The sequence below is a fragment of the Enhydra lutris genome, unplaced genomic scaffold, assembly GCF_002288905.1.
Source record: "Enhydra lutris kenyoni isolate GAN:26980312 unplaced genomic scaffold, ASM228890v2 scaffoldscaffold2, whole genome shotgun sequence".
Taxonomy (NCBI): Eukaryota; Metazoa; Chordata; class Mammalia; order Carnivora; family Mustelidae; genus Enhydra; species Enhydra lutris.
In genome coordinates this window covers 2,803,401-2,816,309 of record NW_019154086.1, presented here as the reverse complement: position 1 = coordinate 2,816,309, position 12,909 = coordinate 2,803,401, and the positions used below count along the sequence as shown (strand labels likewise).

The following is a 12,909-nucleotide window of genomic DNA, read 5'->3' as shown; positions in this document are numbered from 1 at the left end:
AGCACAGACATACACTCAGAGTCTAGAAATGGAAAGCTTAGTTGCTGATGTCCAAAATTTCAAATTTCATTTCAGAGGTGGTGAAAATCATTGAAGCATTCCCATCAGGGGAGCCCTGTGATTAGAAAATGATAGAGAGAGATTCTCAAGAACCTGTCAGCAGTGTGGAGAATAGAATGAGAGACAGACAAGCAAAAAAGTGGGAAGAGAAGTTGGAATTTTCTTTGAACAGCCTAGAGGTCATGTGGCCATGTACCAAACAAATAAACAAACAAAAAATCCCCAACAACTTTCTGGAGTAAACTTTTATAATGAATAACATCTACTTCTTGTTTACTTCTTATAAAATTCACTTTATTTCATTGCAGAAAATTAGAAAAATACTGAAGAAAATAAAGTGAATTGATGACTTCCCAATTAAGAACATAGTAGTTTATATTTGTATCTATTTACTTCTAATTTTTTATCTGTGTAATTAAATTTTTCAGGGTTAAGGTTATAACACACACTTAAATGTTTTTTAAAAAATTTAATGTCATAAACATTTCCCATATATGTTTATTATTATCTTTGTGTTAAAGATTTATTTATTTATTTATTTATTTATTTATAGCATAGGGGCTGGGGAAAGGCAGAGAGGAAGAGACAGAATCTCAGGAGACTTCGTGCTTGAGCACGGAGCCTGATTCAGGGTTCAATCCCACGACCTTGACATCATGACCTGAACCAAAACCAAGAGTGACACTTAACCAATTGAGCCACCCAGGTGCCCCTATGTTTTTTATCTTAATCATCTTTTAGAAACATGATAGAAAATTGAATAGAAAAATGTTAAGTGACTATAACTGTCAATCATGTTCAAAATGAAAATATAAGGCAAAAGGAAGAAAACAAAATGCAGCTATAATACCAAGATTTAGAGATAAGTGCAGTGAATATTCTTGAAGTATATTTCAAGTATAGAAGAGCATTAAAAAGTGGCGTCCAGGTGGCTCAGTGGGTTAAAGCCTCTGCCTTTGGCTCAGGTCATGATCCCTTCCTCTCTCTCTGCCTGCCTCTCTGCCTACTTGTGGTCTCTGTCAAATAAATAAATAAAATCTTTAAAAAAAAAGAGCATTAAAAATCGGTATAGTATCATATAACATGCTTTGTAACTTTTTTTGCTTGTGATAAAAATCATTTAGAAGTGTTTTAAGTATAGGGGCACCAGGGTGGCTCAGTGAGTTAAGCCTCTGTCTTCAGCTCAGGTCATGATCTCAAGGTCCTAGGATTGAGCCCCGCATTGGGCTCTCTGCTCCGCAGGGAGCCTGCTTCCTCTTCTTCTTCTGCCTGTTTCTCTGCATTCTTGTGATCTCTCTCTTTGTGTGTCAAATTAAATAAAATCTTTAAAAAAAAGTGTTTTAAGTGTTGCATAATATCATATAGTTATACCATCACTTATTCATACCTGACAGTAACTATAGTAATTTATTTATGATTTGGAATCAAAACTATACTCAAAGCAGACTATTTCTTAATGCTCTCATTATCAATCAAGAAAGAAAGTCACCAAGCATAAACGATAAGAAGTTAGAAAGACACCTATAAAATGAACTTGAAAAAAAAGTAACAGAATGGATTAAATGAAGGTATAATCAATTACCAATGGATTGGGAAAATATGCAATTTGTCTTGGAGATTAAATAAATATAATGAGCTTTTGAAAAATTAAGATGTTGCTATTTCAACATAAACATGTTTTAAACTAAAGTACGTTTTAGGGTAGTCAGGTCTCACATATGTGCAAGATATATCTTAAAAACCCAAGAATACATTCCAGAGTTATAGGTTCTTGAAGAGGCTTTAAGTTTAGTGAAAGGTCTTAAGCTTCCTTCTTCTATTACTTCCATGAGAAACAAAGAAAACAGATGAATAGTCTTGTTTTAAGAGGGAGGCAATGGAAAGCGTAGCTTAGGCAAAGCATCATAACAAGAGTCCAGTGTCAATCTCCAACGTCAAACTCCTGCTTTCATATTGTTTCTCCACCACTTACTGTTCCCTGTACTTGGGTGAGCTAATCTCTCTGCACCTGTTTCTTCGACAGTAACATGAAACGCTGAGGATGCTGTACTTCCAAAAGACTCTGAGAGACAGGAGGAGAAAGTACCATTTTTGGAAAACAATTACCAGCAACCACTTTTAATGATTTTACAATCCAAGAAGTTCATCTTTTCTTCATATCTTTAAAAAAATTCTTTATAAGCCTAGCTTACTGAATTTTTAAAATTAGTTTTGGATAAGACACCCAGAACCAGCAGAATTCTAAAAGCCCATTTGGAACCATGAACGTGGTCCATTGTTATGAGGTGATTTCTTGTCTCTTAATGTTTGTGACTTTATGATATTTCCCCACAACCTGACTTGAATCTTCTTTATTGAGATTACACTTGGAGTCAGGAGTTTTTCTATGCAGAAAAGACAGCCATGCCTAAATCCTTCTTATGTTTAACTGCAAAAAATCTCATTTGTTCAGTCATTAAGATGTGGTTTCTAACCTTGAGGCTTTTACAATTTGTAACCAGGGAACTCAACACAAAGCACAGAAACAAAAAATAGAGCTATTCAGAAAAAGGTTTCATCTAAATTGAAGCTGGGATGCTTCTTTGGGAAAGTGATAATTGAGATGTACCTTGAAGAATGTAGTCTTGTAAGTGTTTAATGGAATGAGGGAGGGTGTTCAAGCTAGAAGTGAGGTAGGCCTTAAAAGCCTCATTTCATTTTCTAAGCAGTGAGTGTGAATTATTTTAGATTCATATGAAAACTTGTGACATGATACAATCCATGTTTTAGAATATGTTTGGGCCCCGAATTGAGAGATAAGTGGCAGGAATATCAGGGCTGCTGTTGTGGCCTCCTTGCTTGGACAGAGGTGGGAGTGCCTAGAGAGCAGTGACGTTGTGGAGGGGAACTGCGAGGCCTCTGGGCCTCTCTGTATGTAACAAATGCTACCAAAAGAAAGCTTTGTCTTTCATTAATGCCATCTCAAAGATGTGAAACATGCTTTGCTGGTGTTGATTTGCTTTTATTTACCTTCTCTAAAATAGCTGGCAGTTTCCATACAAATGATATGTACTTGGCATGTTAAATTGCTGAAACGTTTTCTTCCCTCGGTGGGTAAATAGGCATGCCTGACTAATTCTGGAAAGCCTTGCTGGGTGACTCTAAGAATGTTTTCCAGAAAAGCCTTACACTTGGCCATGTCCTTGTATCTTTGTAATTGTTGTTGTTGTAATACACTAAAAATGTGGTGCTCACCATGAAACACACCCAGCCCTCTGCCTGGATGTGAGTTCATGCAAGAAAACATCACTACCTATCCTGACAGAAAGACTGCAAGTCTATTTTGCTCCAAGATTGGAATACAACTAATGCTGGAGCAATTTAGACAAAATGGCTATTTTTAACCATGGTATCACAGTAGAGATGTTTCTTTTCTTTCTTCTTCTTCTTCTTCTTTTTTTTTTTTTTCCATCTTTTACAAGAAAATAGTTGCAGTTTATTTTAGAAGTAATCAGTTTTATTACAGGGAGTACAATGTTTCTGAGTACAAATTATTTATTTTTGAAATATAAGCTCTGCTCTTTTGTAAGCTTTCTTTCTCTGCCAACCCCTAGTACTGGGTAATATTTCGTGATTGATTTTGCTACATCCCTCTCAGATCTAGATTTAGACATGAGAATAATAAAGTTAAAATAAAAATATTTATTCATTCATTCATTCCAAAAGGCATTTAATGAATACCTCCTGTGTTCTAGGCATTGTACTAAATGACAGGTGTGGAGTTAACATGGCCCTTGCCCTCCAGAAGCTTACATTTTCACAGGAGTCTAAGCTATGCACACAAATATCTCTATTATAATTTATAATATTATGTGTGTCTATAAGCAAAGTACTGGAGCACAGAGAATGTTTATTCCATTAGAAGAAAACAAAAAATATTCACAGAGAATATGACATTTTAGATAAGTCTAAGGAATAAATGGGGAAATGGAAAGAACATTCTAGAATGATAAAAGAGTATGTGCAAAGAAATGAAAGTGCAAACTGTCTCAGGAAGAGAGGATGGGCAAGTAGAAAAAGCACAGAGAGAAAGACTTGTGTCTGTGCCCCACTCACCCCTCTGAAAACTGAGGAAACTTGGGCAAATTAGTCAATCTTTCCTGAAAACTGCTATACTAATACCTGTCTTGAAGAATATTCTTTAATCAAATGAGCTATTGTACATAAAAGCACCTGGCTCCTTGAGCATGCTCAGTAAATATGGTCTGATTTTATTCAAGAGGAATACACGTTTCCTTGAGGTAGAACATAGAGTGTCTGGGTAAGAACGTTGTGAGGGAGCTGAGATCCAAAAGATAAGTTGGGACCAAATCATGTGAAAGTAAAGCTAAGTAGTTTAGGTTTTATTCTGAGGGCAATCAGGAACCACTGACTTTTTTTTTTTTTTTTTTAGGATGTTGTTTATTTATTTGACAAAGAGAGATGACAAGTAGGTCCAGAGGCAGGCAGAGAGAGGGGTTGGGGAAGCAGGCCCCCCGCTGAGCAGAGAGTCCAATGCGGGCTCCATCCCAGGACCCCGAGACCATGACCTGAGCTGAAGGCAGAGGCTTAACCCACTGAGCCACCCAGGTTCCCGAACCATTGACTTTTGAAGCAGGTCTTAGCTGTGGTCAGATTTTTGTTTTAGAGAAATCAGCCTGGGACAGGGATGAGAATAGACAGAGGAAGAGGGAAGTTAAGTAGAGACGAAAGCTATTGTAGTGACTCAGGTCGGGCAGGCTGAGGATTTGAACTCTCATTGGCTGTGTGCTAGAGGGAAGGAATGAACCCCCACAAGAAATGTAATGCACAAGCATACACCAAATTGGGAGGGTTTGGGGACTACCAATACGTGTGGAAGTGAAAAATCCTAAATTATCTCTCAGCCAAACAGGAGTACAGGCGGCTTGGTGTTTTCTTCTGCAATAGCACAAATACATCTGCTTACCCGTCCAGCTGCTTGGAGTTGGAAGAAGCTAAACCCACATTGAGAGGAACATGGTTATTTTCCACTGCTAAGTCATTCCTCAGCACGTGGGAGTGTAGAAGGAATTTAATTGTGCTGTCTCCTAAACTTTTTGGTGTTTATCGACAGATCCTTGACTTATCGGGAGAGGGGGATGAATTATCTAGTAGATTCCACCTTCTTTTTACAGATGAAGACAAAACTCAGAAACAGGAAGTGACCTATCTCAGAAACAGAGGGTGTGCGAAACACTAGAGCCAAAATTCAAACCCAGGATTTTCACTGATCACCTTAATTCACGAAATTAAGTGAATTGTTTTAACTTTCCTTTTAAAGCTTAAATGGAAGCTGAAGATCCATCAAATGGAGCTAAATGTAGTTTCTACATAATTTAATAGTAAAAATTAGTTGATTTATATAATAAAATATAAAAAAATATAAAATATATAAAATATAAAAAAAACTACAAGGGCACATTACTAGAGTAAACTCAGGCAAAATAATTTTTAGTTTTCTTAGCTCTGATTACAAATTCCTGGGGATTTTTTTTTACAAAACAATGAACGACAGGCTACCAATTAGAATTAACCCAAGAATCATTCCTAATGAATAGAAAATGTTAATTCCATCAAATTTGGAATATTTAAGCAACAGAATTATTAAAACACACTTAAGGTTAAAATTCTCTGTCCTTTATAGACATTCATCATTTATACTTTTTTCTTGGGAATAAAATATTGTATAAAATGTAATTCTAAATCATTGACACTTATCTTTTTAAGGACCATTTAAACAATCAGTTTGGATATAACCATTTTAACCTATTTCCCTTCCATCTTATACAGTATATTTGGGAATCATTCAAGAATAACTGGGTTGGCATCAAAAGAAATGAAATCTTGCCATTTGTGATGACATGGATGGAACTAGAAAGTATTATGCTTAGCGAAATAAGTCAATCGGAGAAAGACAACTATTATATGATCTCCCTGATATGAGGAAGTGGAGATGCAATGTGGGGGGTTTGTGGAGTAGGAAAAGAATAAATGAAACAAGATGGGATCGGGAGGGAGACAAACCATAAGAGACTCTTAATCTCACAGAACAAACTGAGGGTTGCTGGGGGGAGGGGAGATTGGGAGAGGGTGGTGGGGTTATGGACATTGGGGGTGTGTGTGCTATGGTGAGTGCTGTGAAGTGTGTAAACCTGGCGATTCACAGACCTGTACCTCTGGGGCTAAAAATACATTATATGTTTATAAAAAAAATAATAACTGGGTTGGAATCATCATTAGTAATAAGAATCACAGAATGTTACCTCTGGAAGTGTCTTTGGATAGCATCTGCTGTTTCTGATCCCCCATGTGATGAAATATCTAGAGTGTGGTCATGAGATCTTCTAGTAGGATAGGTAGAATGAATGCAAACCTACTGGGGGGCCTCTGGTTTAAAGTTGGAGCTATATATCTTATCCTCAGGGACCCAAAAGTATTTATTGTAGAAGGAAATTTTAAAAGTGGGCCAGGGGCACCTGGGCGGCTCAGTTGGTTAAGAACTGGACTCTGGATTTTAGCTCAGGTCATGATCTCAGGGTCCTGGGATGGAGAGTCCCACATCCTTGGACTACCAGCTCAGCAGGGAGTTTGCTTGTCTCCTTCCTTCTTCCTCTGCTCCTCCACGCATGCACACACACATGCGTGCTCTCTCTCTCTCTCTCTCTCTCTCTCTGAAACAAATAATCTTAAAAAATAAAAAATAAAAAATGGGCCAGATGCAAAGTGCAATAAATATCACTGTCTGGGGCAGAGAAGAAAGCAATGGATTGGGGAAAAATTGATCTGGGTTTAAACTGCAGTCTTTCACTGCCCTGGATTAAGTCTCTCTGTCCCTGCTGATGCTGGTGGTATTTTGCTTCAGTTACCTCATTTGTAACCAGGTGATCACTATGAATGTCCTTTAAGTTCTGACCTATGATCGTGTGGTTCTTCCATCGAGGGTGAGATACTTGAAGCAGAATTCAAAACAGGCTGAATTATGAGTGACCCGATGTCACTCAGAAAATCAAACATTCAAATTCACTCTCATTTCAATCTGGTTTTTTTCCCCCTCATTTTAAAAATTGACATTTAACGAGTACTTACTAAGTGCCAGAGTATGTGCGAAGCACATTAATAAATGTGTTCACTCATTAAATCTTTCAACTCCATGAAGTAGGTACTATTTGGTCTTAGCAACTTCTTCACATCATAGGATATTTTTGTCTTGTATTTAATAGGAAACTTAAGCAGCCTTGCTAGTGTTACTGTAGGCAGGATGTGAATCCAAGACAGCCATCTGAAAGCATTACCAGAGCATCTCTTCTGACGGGAGAGAGCTCATTGGCCATGAATGTTTTTTCCCTGACCAATGATATAACCTCCTGCCCAAAGTTACCAGTATCACTAGGTTGGCAACAAGTCTTTGGAAGTTTACATCATCCCTATATTTTTGAAGTTACTAAATGTGAAAAATATCATGACCTCAGTGTTCCCTTGCTGAGCCAGATTCATAACATTACCACCACCTGCTCTTCCAAAGGTTTCCATTTAATGCAGGTTTAAAAATAAGGACTCTGCTCTCTCTTGCTTTCTTTAGAGAAAAGGTGTAAGTCTGGCTGGAGTGTTTAAGAAATTCCAGGGTGATACAGTGGAAAGAACTTGTCTCAGATCTTCCACGTGACCTTGGGCAAGTCAACCTTACCAATTTTCAGTTTTCTCCATCTCTGTAACAGAGTGATTGAAGAAAATAATTTGTTTGGAGGAGAAGGGAGCTGAAATGGATTACATATAAGTCTATTGGTCTTTAAAATCCACACAGAAACTTTAAAAACTAAAATGTACAGTAGCTGGTAAAACATGTCCTGGCTCCTGAAATGTTGAAAGAAATCTTTTAACTCCTTTTTTGATTCTTCTTCCCTTCTTCCTTCACTCCCTTCCTTCTCCCCTGTCCACCTTTTTTCCCATCCAGATAGTAGTTTAGGTCCTGGGCAGGTGTTGTAAATACAATAGACAAGTCTTCTTTTGTCATGAAGCACACATTCCCATGGGGGAAAAGAAAAAGGTAGTAACAAATAACCTAATAAATGAAGTAATTTAAAGTGGTAATAGGGGCTGTGGGCAGAATACAGTGGGGAAAGAGCTTTAAAATTGGTAGTTGCAAGTAGAGGCATTTAGATTTTAGAGAGGGTGATTGGGATGAATTTCTCTGAAGAGGAAATATTTTATTGGAGATTGGAATGACGAACTGGGGCTGGCTTTGTTCTGGGGGAGAACATCACCAAGAAGATAGGGCATAAGCGAAGGGGCTGTGGGAGGCATGAGTTGGGCTGGTCAAACAAAACAAAACAAAACAAAACAAAACAAAACAGAATGAAGGCCTGAGGCCAGGAGTATGGTGAACAGGGAAGAGAGTAGAATAATCTCTTAGCAGAGAGCTGGGCATCAGTCAGGTCATGCAGGGCATCTTAAGGAGTTCAGTTTTTATTCCAAGTATATTTGAATGTCATTGAAGTGTTTTAAGTAGAGGTATGGTATTATTCACATTTTTATTTATTTTTATTTTTTATTTTTTTAAGTAGGCTCCATGCTCAGTGTGGTGCTTGAGCTCATGACCCTGAGATCAAGAGTCACATGCTCTACCATCGGAGCCAGCCAGGCATTCCTATAGTCACATTTTTAAATGACTGCTCTAACTGCAATGGATTATAAGGGCTAGAGTAGAAGCAGAAAGATAAGTTAGAAAATATAAAATAAGAGATTTAGGGTCATTCAAAGCCTAGGATCCAGGGAATGGGAGTAACCTAAAGTCTGATTAGAAGAAGTGGAACTTGAACATGAATCTGGTTTGAATGAATCCCCTAGCATGTAACCCATTATCTTTTCAGGTAACCTACTTTATTTTTAGACAATCCTATCTCTGAGAAATTATATGCTATAATCACAGAATAAGTAAGTGCCTAATAAGTGTTATAGATTCATCCTTTTTGGTCATACTCAGAAGAGCTAATTATAACACCTTGCATGTATGGAAACTGATTGAACATCCTCTTTTCCTTTAATTAGTCTAGGTGTGCACAACTTCATACTTACTTAGTGACAGGACAACAGCCATTGCCCTGCCCCACAGCCTAATTATTGTAGGTGTACAATTCTCATTACACATATGCTGGAACCATACTGTGACTAAAGTGTTATTGGACTTTGCCTAACTAAATGTACTGATAAGGGCCTAGGTGTTGGTGGTGACTTAGGCTAGGTCAGTGCTTTATCAACTATCAAATCCCACTAGCTGTTAGAGAAACGGGTATGTCCTTCAAGCTAAACCAAGTAGGCTACCCCTAAATAGCTTTAGTCACACAGTGACCAGAAGACAGCATAGGCTAGGGGAATGGGGACACATCCCCTGTTCCAGCCATAGGGAGGGATGGGGCTCTGTCTGGAAAGTGAGGAATCAGACAAAAGGCCTAGGAAGTTCCTAAGGACCCACAGCTATGATATAGCCCTTTCGGGAGACTGGCATGCAATTGCTCAGGGCTAGAGTTTTTTGAAACCTATTTACTAATAAAATTGTCAGATATTTGTACTATGTAAGCTAGAATTTTTTCTGCTTCCTGTTTTTTGTTCTCTTCCAGCTGAACTTTAGTATCGATAAAGTAACATTTTTAAGATATTATTTATTTATTTATTTATTTATTTATTTATTTATTTATTTAATTTTAGAGAGAGCGTGTGCATGAATAAGGGGAAAGAAAAGGGAGAAGGAAAGGGAAAGACTCTCAAGCAGACTCTGCACTGAGGCATGGAGCCCAACATGGGGCATGATCTCACAACCCTGAGATCATGACTAAGCTGAAACCAAGAGTCTGATGCTTACCAACTAAGCCACCTAGATGCCTCAATTCTGAACAATTCTGTCTTATCTCAGCTATTTTCTGGGGAACCAAGAGATGGGGTATGGAATCACATCTGTCCTAGAATATTAAAGGGTAAGCACTTCATCTCTGAGATGCAGCATTATGGGCAAAAAATTAATCAGGAGTCCCCAGGGGCATGTTGGGCTAAAGGGGAAAGAATCTGGTGATCCTTTTCTCTGTACTTTTTGAGATAAAGGTCTTGCTTTGATTTGTATATATTATGTTTTATTTTTGAAAAGTGAAGGCATTTCCCTTGCATCCTTACCATCCTGGTCTTTTCTGAACAGGTGCTCTAGTTCAGTTGTTTTCAAAAGTATGGTCCTCAGGCCAGGAACATCAGCAACATCTGGGAATTGTTAGAAATGCAAATACTTAAACTCCAGCCAGACATGTGAATGTGGTACTCTTAGGTTAGGGCCCAGAAATTTCCATTTTAATAAGCCTGTCAGATAATTCTGATACATACTCAAGTTCAGAATTTCCCTGCTCAAATTGGTCCAAAGTGAGGAACTCAGAAGTGTCCCACAGTTCACCTGAGTGAGGCAGAGCAAGAACTCCTGCTCCTCCTATAGGCTGGAGGTCAATTTAGGGTTAGAAGCCAATTCTCTTGGGTTCTAGGCTATAGCACTTTACATCATATCATGCTCTGAACCTCAATCCTGGTAAAGAACTACAATGCTAAAGATCACCACTCACATTATCTTTCTTTTAGTTTTGTAGGTTTACCAAACTAAAAAGGAAATAGTGGATGGTAATTTCATACCTAGAAGTAGAACTTAAGAAAGTAATCAGACATTGACAGACCACCTTACACCAATTAGAATGGCCAAAATTAGTAAGACGGTAAACAACATGTGTTGGAGAGGATGTGGAGAAAGGGGAACCTTCTTACACTGTTGGTAGGAATGCAAATTGGTGCAGCCACTTTGGAAAACAGTGTGGAGATTCCTTAAGAAATTAAAAATAGAACTACCCTATGACCCTGCAATTGTGCCACTGGGTATTTACCCCAAAGATACAGATGTAGTGAAAAGAAGGGCCATATGTACCCCAAAGTTCATAGCAGCAATGATCACAGTCGCCAAACTGTGGAAAGAACCAACACAAGAAAGAACCAACTTTGGCTTAGCCAAAGTTGAGAGGAATTTTTTGTTTTCATAACTTTCAAGAAATGGTATGTAAGAATTGCTGTTCAATAACATATAATAAGAATTAGAATAATAGCAATAATAAGCATTATTACCAGGAGAAATGATAAGATCTTACAGCTACACTTCAGTCATACTTTTATAAACCTCATTAAAGGCAAGGAGAAAAAAATGACAACTATGGGCTACTGGGAATATCATTAATTCAAAAACTACTTATTGAGAGATAGTATTAACTGAGAATTCGAAAGGCAACATGAGTGTGGGTCCAGCTCCAGGCCCAATGCCCACCTTGTCTCAAAGCCTCCAATTCTAGGGGCTCTTCTCCAATGCCTGAAATGTATGGCCTTGAAGAAAATTATACATCCTTGCAAATGTCATCAGCTGAAATACCCCACTCAGGGGCTATCTCTCTTCTTCCTCCCTCCATGAATCTGCTAATTCAGGGCAGCCCTAATTTTTTCACCAGTCTCAGAGTAAAACTACTACTGTCTTCTATAGAGGAGAGCATGGTGAAGCAGAAAGACGCAGCCCAGGTCAAGAAACAGATCAGAACTCTGTTCTCTTGTGGCACTTGGGTGGCTCAGTTAGTTAAGTGTCTGCCTTTGGCTCAGGTCATGATCCTGGGGTTCTGGGATTGAGCCTTGTGTCAGGCTCCCTGCTGAGCAGGGGATCTGCTTCTCCCTCTGCCCCTCCTGCCCTGTTTGTGCTTTTTCTCTCCCCCTCTCTCTCTTGAATAAATGAATATAATCTTAAAAAAACAAAACAAGCAAAAACATGTTCTGTCAGACCCAGCTATATGTCCTCAATGCTAGATTACAGAAACAGAAATACCTCAGTCTCCAGAAGATGTAAGAAATTTCCAACATTCTGAACCCTAGTGATAAGAAGGTTAAGACCTGGTTCTAGTACCAGAGAATGAAATGTAAGAGGTTGCGAAAAAACAACTAGCCCAAAGAATAGCAAGACTATGACTCAGAACACCTCAGCAACTACAGAATACCCAGGCTTCTGTTCTTCTCACCAAGATACCTTCTGGTGAGAAGAACAGAAGAACTTCTGGAAACCTTCCAATATAGAGCAGCCAGACCTGGAAACCTTCCAATATGGAGCAACCAGACCTGGAATAGCCAGTCTTAGAGCAACCTTCTCTGGAACAGTCAGACCTGCTGCTCCCAAGCCTGGAAAAGCTAGACCTGGAACAATCAGCTCCACAACTGTGGACAGGAATCCCTGCAGTGCCAGATACTGTTCCAGCAAAATTCCGCCAGAGATTTGGAGTCCATCTTAGAAACTGCTAGGGATAGCCATAGGATAACAAAATAATCCACTAAGTACTTTAGTACCCCGCAAATAATGGATTTATTCCCATATTACTCTGTGAACCTATAGCCTATAGATGTGTGACAGTGAGTATATTTTTCAATCTCAATTTAGTCAGTGGCTGTAGTACTTCTAGGATTTGTATTTTAGGGTCCTATATCTCTGCCTTGACAGTCTGTTTCTCATTATGTTTCTTGTATCCATTGAGGGGTTAAGATTAGAGTCTAATCAAAGATGTTTCAGTAGCATTGGCTTCTATGGACAACATGATGAAAGATGTTGGCTAGAGATAACTAGATATAATATTAATTTGGATATCTTTAGATTTTAGAATCTAACCTCAAGAATAGGAAGTAAAAATATAAGGACTTGTGATGAAGGATTATTTGTATTTTCTGAGACTGTGAGGCTTTACTTGTTAATAACCTCGATTTTTATGGTAA

At 38.3% G+C, this 12,909-nt stretch overlaps 1 pseudogene; it reads left to right on the top strand.

Annotated features, from left to right (window-relative positions):
* LOC111149203 overlaps positions 1 to 12,535 on the top strand; it is a 35,591-nt pseudogene extending 23,056 nt beyond the window's left edge.
* The last annotated feature ends 374 nt before the right edge of the window (positions 12,536 to 12,909 follow it).